The sequence below is a fragment of the Lepisma saccharinum genome, chromosome 1, assembly GCF_977018435.1.
Source record: "Lepisma saccharinum chromosome 1, izLepSacc3.1, whole genome shotgun sequence".
Taxonomy (NCBI): Eukaryota; Metazoa; Arthropoda; class Insecta; order Zygentoma; family Lepismatidae; genus Lepisma; species Lepisma saccharinum.
The window spans coordinates 168,126,220-168,140,607 of NC_139229.1; the positions used below are offsets into that span (position 1 = coordinate 168,126,220).

Here is a 14,388-nt window from a genome sequence, read left to right on the forward strand (position 1 = left end):
AGGCCAAAAATACAGCTAAGCCTTAATGTTGAAACAGCTGTTCCCAACATGCTCCCTGCTTCTGCTACACTACACTACAATCCAATGCTCTCTACTTCTATCATGGCTAGGATATATATTGTTTGATCTGAAAAAAAAAATACACAAAATATTTAATATTTTTTTTTATTATGTGACAAGATACTACACAAAATGTTTACAGTAAAATATGTCCTTACATTGTCTGTGTGAATAGTCACGTTTCAGCCCATTCCCTACCCCCCCACCCTTGTCTCCTTTGCCTGATTAGTGTCACTTTTCACCATCCTGGTAGGGTTTTTGGAATGTAGTGATTACTGCACAACACTAGTTTTTTCTTTCTTTTTTCTGTATTACGGATGCACTCAACTCAGGCCACTGAGGTGGTGGGCGCTGAGATTAGATACATGAACATCTGTGGACGACACGTCAAAGAGACCGTCTCCTCAAAGTATCCTTACATGACCCAATTCTCCGCTGCTGCCACCTTCCTGGTGTTCCACTTCTTGCATTCTGGGCCCACGTCCCTCCCCTATTTTGTAACTTTTCGCCCTGGAATGACATTCAGCAGCACAAACACATCCAATATTCAAACGTAACAGCCCTTGACATATGCAATAAGGTATGACATAGCAAGAATACAAGTAGGACAAAAAAAGAAGGCTAATTTTTAGGCAAAAAACTAAACAACTCACCTGTTAAGAAAAATTACTAACGTAACAGAACAATGAAAAATTTGTAAGAGCCAAAGAGGTATCCAATCTTCACTGTATCGAGTGAGAAACGAACCATGACTGGCAATCCATTTTAAATGCAGTTTCTGCTGAAACAAACATGTTGCAATAGAAATTTAAATCATTCTATGACAATTTAAATAAAACAAAACAAGTCACTGAAGTAGTAATGGGGTTGTATTAATTCTCTGCATCAAAACATTTGCAAATGCGAAAATCGATATATGCACACAAGGATATTTTTATATTAAAAAAGAACATTGCAAATATAAAAAAGAACATGAAATTTTGCCGTGTACCAGTCGCCTCCACAACTAGTCGCTCTCCCCCTTCGATAGATGCCTGAAAAAATAAAACTAGGAGAAACTGTTTTTTGGCATACGGATTGATTTAACGCGTAGCACATGGCATGCAATGGAAACATTGCTAGAGCATTAAGTTAGTCTAGTGAAGATTCATTATACATATATTTAAAGAAACAGTTGCATATCAGTATTTAATAACACGGACATGATGCAAACAGGATAATAAACATGTATCAGTCAAATCACTACAAAACATTTAAAAATTGGAGAGAGAAAGAGAGACAGAACAAAGCAGAAAAAAATTTTATTCATCAAATATTGAATCAGAAAATGGGTTGTTCCTCTCTAGTTTGGAGCTGGCTGTTTTTTATGAACTGGAAATATGAGGATCAGAACAGTAAAACAACCAACTTTGAAATAAATATAAATAATCACTTTATGAAAAACTTCAATGCACAGAATTATGCTAAATGGTATATCAAAGGAATGTTTATGTCGAAAACACATTATAAAACATCTCAAAACTACTGTCAGCACAAGTAATATTAAACATACAACAAAACAGAAATCTCTAACCAAAACACACAGATGAAAAATTAAAGAGGCATTCTATTTTATCTAGGTAAATAGTTTATGCTAAGGCTATAAAAATTGGTGCCAGTCATGGATTTTCTCTGTAAGATAACAGCGAAATGACCTTCCAAAAAAACAAGAATATATACACACACATATATATCCCAGTGCCTTTCAAGGGCTATCAAGATAAGATTCCCCAACCCGACCACCCCAATCATAGTTTCTTCCCCTTGGGTTGCATTCTTTTGATTTGTACTAAGGTTATATTTCTATACAATTGTTCAATAGAAGGAAAAAAAAATTATATGCACAGAGCCAAGACATCACCTGCCTTCGAATGCTCTAAAAGTGTAGTACAGACCTCCCTATGAAGTGCAAGAACAGACAATTCGTGAACAAAAAAATAACCACTGCTGGCAAAAATGCATCGTCACAGTTCAATGACAAAATTCTTAATTTACACAAGCACAATATAGATTAGGTATGCCTTCATATCTGCCGATACACTAGTACTAGTATCACTGTTCCCTTGAAATGATCAGTGGCATTCCATCTTAATCTAACAAATGGGAACATCAACTTGCAAACAATACATTCTGTTTGGGGGCACACGCCATAATGCAGAATCACATATGATGGAGGATCTGGGATCAACCGTGGGGAAATATCTGAAAAGAACATAAAAACACAGCATTTATGCATATTCAATTGCAAGTAAAAAGTGGGATATCCTGAAATAAGAAGAATGAGCATTTTATATACAGGGAGATACATTTGAGCATAACATTTCAAACAAGGTACTCACACTTACCTCATTCTATACTCACCAAGAGGCCATCCTAATACAGATTAGGTAGCCATCTTGTTTGTTGCCCTGTGAACAACAGGATCAGTTGATATTTTGGCAACAGGAAGTTGTATTGCTTTCCATTTCCAAGATACCCACCTAGCTAGTAAATAAGGGCACAGCAAGAACCACAACAGAACACAAGCAATTGCAAAACTCCAAATATAAGACAGACCTCATGTTACACTTGGAATACAGGCACCATAAACATCCCATCAGAAACTTACACATGTACATATATACACACATCTTTCTAATGAAACATGTAAGCTTACAAATATCAGTCTTTAAAGATGAAGTACTGTAGAAAAAAGGGTGTTATAAAACAAGCGCAATTATTATTTCTTAAAGTTGGATACGTAGATATTGATATATTAGACTACTTGTTACTAATTCAAGTATAAAATCTAGTACATGTGCATTAATTAATGTACTGCAAATAATCTTCCACTAAACAATCATTCAAATTACTCTGTAAAAGGTGACATGTAGTCCAGGAAATGGCAATGAATTTCATATTTTGTTCAATGTATTCTTTGTCACGCTGCAGATGTAAGTTTGGGCTTACGAAAAACTATGTTGTTGACATATTGGTACCACAGAAGCATCAAACATTTCTTTTCCATGTTTCCAATTTACTTTCACAAATTCCACATACATAATGGATGATCTCATGTTTACAAGAGAAGTTTAATCCATTAAAAGCATGTTTTACAAAAGGTTTATCCACTTTCATTTCTGTGCTGATATTTGGGACACACACGGATGCAAAATATTACATCTTTCTAAGCTGAGAGTGTGGTTGGGGTAACTGAGTTATGGATGAATAATGATTCACTTGGCATTCAAAGCTAGGATTCTTAGTTTTGCAACTTTCAACACTAGCACTAGAGAAAAAGTTGCAACAACTGAATACAAGAAATGCAAACAATTTACATCATTTTTCCTTAATATCTAAAATTTAAGTGGTAGAATGCCATACATGAACTATAATAGGGAACTTGATTGTGGATTAGTACTAATTAATGTAGTCCTTCAGTAATAATGGAATATGTTCTCAGGTTGCATATGTATAATATATAAATTATTCATGCTCCCATGCAAGTCAGTAAATATGTGACTTACCAGAATGGCTTCAAAACACTTTGTATTTACATACAACAGCTGGTGAAATTTAAATTTGACATTAAACAGCGGCAATTACAAATTTAAAAAGGAACCACGTCTTAATTCAATTTCGCACGATGTACAAATTTAACATATGCAGAAAATTGAACCAAAACAACGACAAAAAAACAAAATGAAATTATATACAGATGCTGGGTATTGAGCGCAAACTTCCAAGTTTCAGATTTCCCCCCTTCATTGCATACATATTTATTTGATGGCTTTATCCTTAATATATTACTTCTTTCTTCATGACAGAAAAATAAGAACTTATTTACTAATGTTTTCCTGTAATTTATTTCGTACAAGGAGTGCCCCTTTTTCCAGCCACACTGCTTCATATCTGAATATGCATGTGACGTTATCTCATTATTATAAATACGTGAATGTAAGAACGCATTAGTTAAAAGAACTAGAACTTTAAACATTCGAAAAATAACAGGTTACTTCCCCTAAGCTTCCAAAATAAACAAATCCATGAATGTATATAGAATTCATGCCAAATTAGTGGTCAGACTCAAAAGTGTATTACTGCATTACTATTCATTAAATTTACATTACTGTAAATCAGCTTGAAATTCCTTCTTACATGATCACTATACATCCTCTATTGGGTGAGCAAGATAAAAGTATAAATATATACACATATGTATATACAAACAAATATGGAAAAGCCTACATATTTCTGGTGCTCCTCATATCACATTAGCACAGAAAAATTCACACTGGATAGGACTCACCCGCATGATGCTTATTTTTTGCGATACCAACGGAAGATTCCACTAAGATGGGAACTATCGATGCAGTTTGATCTCCGCTTAAATAGATTCCTACAAATGCCAGCCATCAATGACCCCTGGTCGTTTAGGGCTAATAACAGTTGCTCTCGCTACCAACGTGAAGTCATCGTTTAGCAGCTGTTACGTGAGTTGCCCTGGATGGAGTGTCTGGTTGCTGAGAAAAAAGGCCCAGGCATCTACAGTCAATTGCACTAGTGTTATCTATATACACAAGGCACACATCGACATGTAGGTTCGGTGAATTATGTATAGTGAGACATAAGCAGAAGCCAGCATGGATTATGAAAAAATGTCACAGGAAAGAAATCACACCATGAAACCCATATACAAGTTCCATTTAGAAATGCACAGAACAATATAGAAAATGGCAAAGTATACCAGCATGCAGAATCTCCCAATTTCTTTGAACAGACCCCAGGAGATTCAGTTTCTACGTCTAATGAGAAGGCAAAAGAAATTAATGAAAATAACCTAGGACATGAGGAAAACACCATATTAAAAAAAAAATAAGACAGAACAGGGTATATGCTACATGAATAGTCATTAAAATCTCAAGCATAAATATATATATATTTAATAAAATATGAACCTAATGTACAAAAGAAATGAATATACTCTACAATTAAGGCATACAACAGTGTCAGCAAGCACAAAGTAACATAGAAGCATTAACTTGAGTTATGGGGGGCAAGAAGAATAAAAAGACCAACCTCTTGACAGGGCATTTCTTGGTGTGGAAACCAGCTACCAAACTTTTCAGGATGACCCCAATAATGGTACACAATTGAAGAAACCCAGGAATAACGTCATAAAATATATCTTCAATCTCCAAAATGTTATATAAATTCCATGCTTAACCCGGTGGCTTAACCTTTTGCTGCCCAAGTGTCTCAAACGAGATACCCAAAAGTAACCCTCACGGAACCAAGCATCTCGATTGAGATCCTGTGTCAAGGTCGTAGCTTTTACGTTATAACTTTTCTACTTTTGGCTAGAATTTCGATTTTATTTTTTTATATTGTTCCTAACACATGTATTTAACAGAAATGGTTTTTTGCATTTTTTTTTGTCTTCATGAAAATGGAGTTGAAAAGGTACTTCTCTTTTGCAGCTCTTTTCAACCTCAAATTTTTCCGACAAAAGGAAGACCAGCTTTGTTGTTCTAAAGCAATGCTTTTCACGTCCTCCTGCTAAGTGCATTCGAAGGAAGCTTGTTTATAAGTATCCGATGTCAAAATGAAAGTTTTCCGTGAGGGCGGAAGCAGGGGGAAAACTGGTTGTTGAATCTGCGTTGTGAGAATGGGAAATCGAAACGCGCTGAAGGAAACCTTTGTTTTTTTGAGCACAAGTGTTCCACAATGTTGAACAAAGGTCACCAAGCATGGTCTAAAAATAGAATGTCAAGCAGCTGCAAGAATTGGCGTTCATTTTTCACTACGTTCTAGCTTTTTGTCCGTGAATGTTGTGCGTAGGTGTCGTTTTGTGCCCAAGTGAGAGGACATTTTTTTAGGTGAAGTCAATTTTTTAAAATAATTTTTTGGGGTTTCCTCCCTTCCCCCTCCATATATACACACCAAATTTGCATAAATTTTGCATTTTGTGCATTGACATTTTTTTTCGGGGCAAGGGGGGCGGGGGAAACATTTTTTTTATTAAGAAAAGTATTTTTGAGGGGATTTCCTCCCTTTCCCCCTCCATATGTACGCCGAATGTGCATAAATTATATATCGTCTGAATCTGCGATTCATTCTGCGTACAACGGTATATCTTTCATATCTCTAGGGCATTTAGTTTCTGAGCTATAGTCATTTCAATGTACCGCTGCATTTTGAAGCTTGAATCAGTGGCGTGCCGACCATTCCTTTTGGGGATACAACAAGTTACATTGGTCATACGACAAGGATGCAAATATTTTGTGTTTCTTACATGCCAGCGATAATTTCTATGTTAATTTTGAACTTTTCATATCCCTTTTTTCGGGGGGGGGGACCCCATTTTTTTAAAAAAAAAACAGTATTTTCAGGGGATTTCCCCCCTTTCCCCCTCCATATATACGCCGAATGTGCATAAATTATACATCGTCTAAATCTGTGATTCATTCTGCGTACAACGGTATATCTTTCATATCTCTAGGGCATTTAGTTTCTGAGCTATGGTCATTTCAAGGTACCGCTACATTTTGAAGCTTGAATCAGTGGCATGCCGACCATTCCTTTTGGGGTACAACTCAAGTTACATTGGTCATATGATGATAATGCAAATATTTTTGTGTTCCTTACATGTCAGCGATCATTTCCATATGCATGTCGACACTGTCATGTACTTTTTTTCTTGGGGGGGTGGGTGGGGGAACCAATTTTTTTCCCCCGAAATTTTGGAATTTTGAGAGTTAGCCCCCTCCCCCACCACATATATGCCGAATTTGCAAAAAATTCATATAGTATGAATCTCTGGTTCATTCCGCATACAACGGTATATCACTCATCTCTCTAGGGCAATTAGCCTCCGATCTACACTCATTTAATTGAAACTCTGCATTTTACTCAAAATCGACTCTGGCAATATAGAGGCTTACATGTGAAAAACGCTTTGGGCTGCAAAAGGTTAAAACCACTACAATGTGTAAGTGTCAGCAATAACTGTGTGGTCCTTACGTTTTTGATATGAGTAGATGCTAATCTCTCTCTCCTTAAGTTTTTGATGTGTAGATGATAATCTCTCCTCTAAGTGTGCAAATTCATTTTATACTCATTAGAACAACCTACAGTTTCACTGTGCAATGTGTTTCCAGAGAGACCCATGATTACCAAAGGGAATCTCTGTAAGCAATATTTTTCTTTTAAAGTAAAAATACATAATTTTTATCAGCTTTTATATAACGTAAATCTAATGAACACCCATATAAGGAATCTCCAGGTACATAAATTAATTTCTTTCAATTGGCAAACCTGCAATAAAAAAAAGTTGCTTGAAACTGAATGAGCTTTACATCCCAAAAGAAAGTTTTAATTAAATTTAATTATTTAAAGGTATATGCATACATGCCATGAAGACATGGGGAAATGTGGAGGTACAGCTCCACATATTCTTGATCTTAGCCATAATTCGGATGATGTGATCAACATAATGCCCAGCCACCTTTAACCCCCAAGGAACACATTTCTACAAAGCTGGGTGGGCCTCAGAGCTGTGCAGAAACAGAGAAATTACTTGGAAATTTCCTGGTCCAGATCACCTGTCACGGGATTCACACCCAGGTCTTCCACTGGTAGTCAAGAAGCTCTACCAATTGAGCTACCGTGGCTCATACTAGCTGACAAAAAAATTCTGAATAAAAAAATTCCAGTTCCCTTTCACTTGTGACCAATTGTTACGTTTATCTATGACAGCTATTTAAGACATGATAATTTCAGGCAGTCCCAAGCTTGATCCCCAGTGGAAGCTTGATGCACTGACCAGGCTTTGAATTTCAGAGTGATGTCACGTCAAAGTTTAAGCTGTGCATTCCAAACAGTTTCTTTTGTTTTTTCAAGGAGCAAGTAATATCAAAATTATTAAGTTTTAAATAGAAGTAAACAGTTTCAAAAGGTTCATACCAACATTATCATGGACTCATTTGTCAATTAGCATGTTTTTTGTCAGCTCATGTGAACTTTTCTGCAAAAGCTTGTGCATTTTACAGAAAAAAACAAACTATTAACCTTTTTTCTTTCTTTAAATTCAGGTTATTCATTCCTTGAAAATTACAGAAATATTTCCAACATATAAGTGTAATTCTAAACCCTTTTTGTTTGTTTCCATCTGAGAATATTTAATCTTGTTTCAGCATCATGATCAGATTACATGATGTACCCCCATGTGTAAGAACGAATAATTATGAATTAATATATAGTTCACATAATCCCTACCCCCGCAACCTTTACTGTACTTATTAGAACATAATGGAAAAACCTATGTACATATCTGCAAATAGTTCACCCCTCGCACCACTACCACAGAAACAGTGCAGAAAACAGTTCACAAATATTGTATAATAAAATTCCTGGTTAAAGGGCTAAGTAACTATTCCAACAGAAACATACCTTCAATATTCATATTTCAAACAAAATAGTAATCAGTTTACATCATTTCGCCACTACCTCAATTGTTCTGTAAGCATCGTGATGTGAAAAGAACTTGTCTATGAGCAGGTATGAATTTCTTCCCTGTCCACAAAATGACATACAATTTTGTATAACAAAAAATTCACAGAATATATCTATTTTCAAGAATAAATGAAAGAATAAAGTCAAATGTCACAATGCCACACAGACATATAAATATCACCATGTTCCATATTGCAGTGTAATATTTCCAGGACATCAATATTTAAGATCCTACGGATAAACTGATACTGGACTTTGCAAAGCATTTTATTTTACCTGTGGGAGCCTTTATATCATCTTGTTTTAGTGTACATAGGTTGCACTCGGGAACTTAAACAATGAGATCTGTTATACACATTTTATATTATTTATTTACTACACTTGCTAATACCCTTAACTAACATGTATATTAATTTATTCAAATAATTTATGAAACTGTTCTGCTTGCTATTTGAGTAGAGTAAAGGGTTTGTCAGATTCAATAGGGAGTATGCACATACAAATTTGGTTTCATGTCTCTTGCTGAAGTATGTTGAGTTAGTAAAACTGAGCAATACATATAACTAATGCTGAAATTTTATGAGGAACAACAATCAATTCAAAATTTGACAGAAGAACCTTTTGTCTTAGTAAATTTATGGGACATTTGATCATCAAGTATGCACTAATATTACATAACCAAGAGTCCATTGCACACCTGTTTACAAAATTAAGTAGAAAAGGAAATTTATAGAATCATTTTTTGAGGTAGCTACTATTTTGTTCTGAAAATTGTTGCTAGATCACACAGAGAACCAGGGATCAAAGTCATACATGTGCTCTTATCAACAGAGCCACAAATCATGGGAGTTAGCTTAGTAGAGCACTCCAAGTCAAGGCACAATTTTCAATACTTATTCAGTTATTTCACAACTGTGTGCTCATATTAACTTAATGTGTTTGAAGTGGAGGCAATGAAAGTACACAGTTCCAGCCTGTGCAAAGTTCACTATTAGAACTACGGTAAGATAAACTAGTCACAAAAAATGAAAGAAAATAACCAATTTAGAGCATCAATATTACACTACACATTACAATTGTTTAGATGAATGCAGTTTTTCTTGAGCAGGAGTGACAACTTTTATTTGTGCAGGGTGAATAGCTACTTGAGGAATTGGTCTCTGGACACATTAAATTAATTTACACTACATATATTACTTAAAAAAAATAGATTACAAAGTACTGTTAATGTATTAAACTTGATACAAGAGTTAAATGTGAAAACTTTAGGTGCCAAGTAACAACTTCATGTTCTAATCTTTCATGATTGTTACTTTGTTCCAATTCTCTTTTGCAAAATTCAGTGTATCTTCACTATCATCTTAATGCAGTTTTCAAAACATTCAGAACTTGACAACAGAATCTGGCACCTTTTGGTTTCGCAGTGTGAACTTTTCCTCTGATTTTCGAGTCATATTGTTACTAGACATCAAATTCTACAATTGCCTCTAACGTAAGTTTTCGTTAAGTACTAAGAAAGAAGAAGAAAAGGTTGGCCTGAGGGAGTATGCCAGCAATAGCCACTAAATTTTACAAAACAATGTGGTAAGTCTCTTCATGCTCAAAGAATCTCTTTGGACAAATAAACTATGAAAAACGGGTGACTTCCTTACTTATAAATAGTGCTAGGATTTTTATGACCTAAAATTTTACAAAATATGCACTAGAATTTGAAAAATATGACTGTTTCAAACATCAACATCTAATAGGCTATATGCTGAAATATTTTCACATACGAAAAAATTTTAGTTCAATTTAAAATATGCTGAATATGACCGAAAATCCATCAAAATATGCTCCATCACATATAAATAGCCAAATATGCCAAATTTTGGCCTTAAAAAGCACCTTAATTGAATTAGTTTCTTCACAATATGAAGTTCTATATATTTAGGGAACACATCACCCTTACCAAAAAGAAAAAAAATATGCTGTCATGAAAATCCTAGCCTTACTCATAAACTCAGCATGAATGCAGACACCTACTGCAACCTAACGCAAGAGCTCACCACAAGCACTACATTATATATATATATATATTGATAGAACATAATGGACATTATGGATGAATATTTCATCTCTAACTCACAATATTCACGTTTACAGTGTGTTACAATGTAGCCTCTCTGCGACAATCTACTTTGGTTGAATTAGTTCTCTCAATTGCAGGGAGATGGCACTTTTATTCACATGGGTCAAGGATTTTTAAAAATGCAATGAAAACCCATGGATTACAGTCACAGACACTTCTGGGTTCTAACCACCCCATTATTACTACCCAGACATGATAGTGATAGCACATATGAACAATAATTATCAACCTAGTAAAAACGGACCCAGGATTTGTGTTGACAAGCTATAGAGAAAAATTGGGAAACCCTAGTTTCCAATGTCAGAAAAACAGCAGCAATGAAACTATTCAGTGTCCACGTATCACCAAATGAAAAAGAACTCTGAAGCCTTGGCTCTTTAAGGACAGTAGTGCAATGGAGTATAGTTTATATCAATGTTTCAAATCACAAAAATGACAAAGATCTACAAATCTGAAATGTTGCACAATGTATTCCATTAGCTTCTTCTCCTCCTTACCATGTGCAATTACTGAACATACCATTTCCAATGTCATATTAAAAAAACGAGATCCCGACAGCAAATGAGGACCCACGATCCATGAAATTTCAAACCTACCGTCAAGAGAGTATGCATCAATACGAATAAACCAGGTTCCAAATTTACCTAAGATGTGAGTAACATGAATGACACTAGATCTCCGCAACTGCCAAGTTGCCCACAAAATCTTTACCAATTCTCACCTGCTGCACAACTGTTTAGAAGCAACCACTTTAAGCATTATGCAAGATGTGAAAAAAAATTCCATAGCAGCATTTCAGAGTTGTTTTTATCCATGTCTACACAAATGCTGTGGCTGTAGCATTAAATTAACGAAACACCAACTAACAATCCCACAATGCAAAGACTTGCAACCAGACTAGCATTATCACAGTAAGAAAACCTTCTTCTAATTGATCCATGCCAAAATTATCTACACAAACTCATTTTGGACATTTGGCAATATACACCAAGTTAAGAAAACTCTATTAGAAAGCTAAGGCAAATGCATTCTTTTGTTGATAATGCAAATATGAAAATTTAAATTGTAAACAGTTCATTCTCTCGAGTTATACTTAATGCCAGCTGAACAACTTTTCCTGCAATAATCATAGTTACCAACTCTGAAGCATCCATTATTTTAATCTTCTGGTAATTACGTTCATTTGCACATTCCAAATGGAACAGCTGTGAGCACAATGTGAATTATCTAAACTCACTCACACCCTCCTACATCTATACACAATGGCAATATTTGTACAAATACACTTAATTTCAGTTTCAAGAGCGTAAGAATGTGGAAAGCAATAATACATAAGCACGAGCATACACGCATGAACAAAATACAGTATAGTTGTTACACAATCTCACATTTTACGTAGCCCCATGTTAACCTACTGCCAATAATTTTACGTAGCCCCATGTTAACCTCCTACTGCCAATAAAGCTACAAGTTCAGACAATCCTCCTGAAATTTTCATTTCCCACAAAATTTTTAGCCACAGACCCATGAAAAATGTATAATAAAGGTGTTCCTGCTTGTAAGACATGTGTATATATACACACCACAAGCTGGCACACCTGTATTTTCATATACATTCTGATAATATATGAATACTGAAGTAAAAATATGCTATCAAAATGCATGCTTAGCATGGGGTCAAATTTGATACATTGAAAAGTAAATAGGAAAAAAAATTCCTTAGACTGGCGAGTGTTTCCTTACTTCAAAATATCACCAAACATATTACCACATCTGCAGATCAATGGCTTTCGAGTTACGAAGTGAAAAAGATCCATCCGGGGGTCAAGAATGTCAGAGCATTATCGTGCAAATGTTAACAGTTCTAATGAACGAAACACACTTTTTACCTCTGATAGTGCTTATATGTTTCTCATTTCCTTATATATAGATGCAGTAATGCAGTGAACTATTAAATTGATTGATTGGTTTGCTTTCTTTTACTACGCTTTTGTGCCACTTTTGGCTAATTTGCAAAGATGGGAATGAGTGTTGATATGATGGACACTCACAAACATCCAGGCCCTGGCCAAGATTCGAACCTGGGACCCCTGGCATCATAGCAGGATGTGCTAACCACAGGGGCCGGCAAACTATTAATTGTCTTTGTAACTGGCATTTCCTATTACGACAAAAGCATTTCTCTGTTCTAAATGGTTATGTTATATTTGCAGGGATTTTTCAACAAGCTGCACTTTGATAGTTGGGAAAAATCTTCAGGAACTTTCCAATAAAATTAATGTCTTTCAAATGCATGGTTTACACAAAACAAGGTTTTCGGAAGAATATCAAGCATTTTTACAGGGCAATTTTTAGGGCTGATTCTATGCCACTTTGAAGCAATGCAGTTTTAAAATTTCCTACAGATAACTGTATCAGTGCTTGAATAACGTAATTAAAAGTTTTGTTGACAGTATTTAAAAAAAACAACTTATTTTTAAGTATTCCATTGTAACCACATCACATCAAACCACCTGATTTTTGCGTTAATATGTTCAAAGAAATTAGAGATGGAACCGATTAATTGGCACTCTATCGGTATCAACAGATATAGGTATATCGGTGTATTGGTATAAATATCTGATATATTAGTGCAAAATTCTGCCATTTTGTTGTAATTATGGATAATCTCCATGCTCTACTTTCTAAAAAAGTAAATGTCTAAATATGCAACTTCTTTTGCACTGCAGTCACCTTGAAACAATTTATTAAGGAGGTCAATGAACCTTTCAGGTTCTTCAAGGACCATTTATAATTTTATATCGGATCGGTAGAATATCGGTATCGGCCAAAATTTCATACTGGACCATCCCTCAAAGAAATACATTAAAAGAATAATTGAAACAATTTTTTAATTGTGAAATTCACCATTGTGATAATGTTGGCTGAGGGCGGAGGGTGCATTTTGCATAACAGACAGGTTACACTCCGCGAAAAGTGTCATGTGGCATTCTTTGAGGGTTCTACGATGACTGGATTCCATGTCTGTATCTGCTCAGCACACTTGATATTTTGTAAATGACATTTCCTTTCACTGCAAGGAACCAAGTTTTGTGGCTTTCTGAAAATCTGTGATGGAGAAATTTTTCTAGATCCCATTGACAGAATTACCTACTTGCTTCAGAACAAATGATGAATAATTTCCCCAGGGGATTCTTGAAAAGTCTTGCAGAGTTTCAGTTTCATAGCATGGTCGAAAGGGGCAAACCAATAGTGTTTTGACAGAACACATTGCAAAGCACCATAAGCTAAACACCCAATCTCAACATATATATTCTTGAAGCCCATCATGCATGTTGCCCAGAGTTTTTCCTGTGTGTAGTGAAAATAGATTTATTGAACAGTAAACATATTCTATTTAAGCAAGTGGCTTTAAAATTGCCAAGGGATAGTCACAAATTTTCCAAAAGCCATAAAACAGGTATTGAGTGTCGAGAACAAATGGTCCTGAATAAGAAAATTACAAGCTTCACTATATTGAGAGACTTTTGCCCCACGGTTCTTTCCCTTGTGGTCCCTCTATAAAAAAGTTGTGAAAACAATGCTATTTTGTCATCTATGAGGGATAATCATTTGTATTACCTAAATGAGCCAACAGACAGACCTCTTCTTCCATCAACTAACGA

The 14,388-nt window shown here is 35.2% G+C and overlaps 1 protein-coding gene across 1 annotated transcript in view; it reads right to left on the minus strand.

The window, feature by feature from the left end:
* Nucleotides 1–268: 268 nt before the first annotated feature.
* The window catches only part of LOC145986981 (far upstream element-binding protein 1-like), a 48,859-nt gene continuing 34,739 nt past the window's right edge, over nt 269–14,388 (minus strand). Inside the window, exon 15 of the mRNA XM_083121447.1 lies at nt 269–2,301. The gene's annotated coding sequence lies outside the window, so the exon portion shown is untranslated. The remainder of the gene's footprint in view (nt 2,302–14,388) is intronic.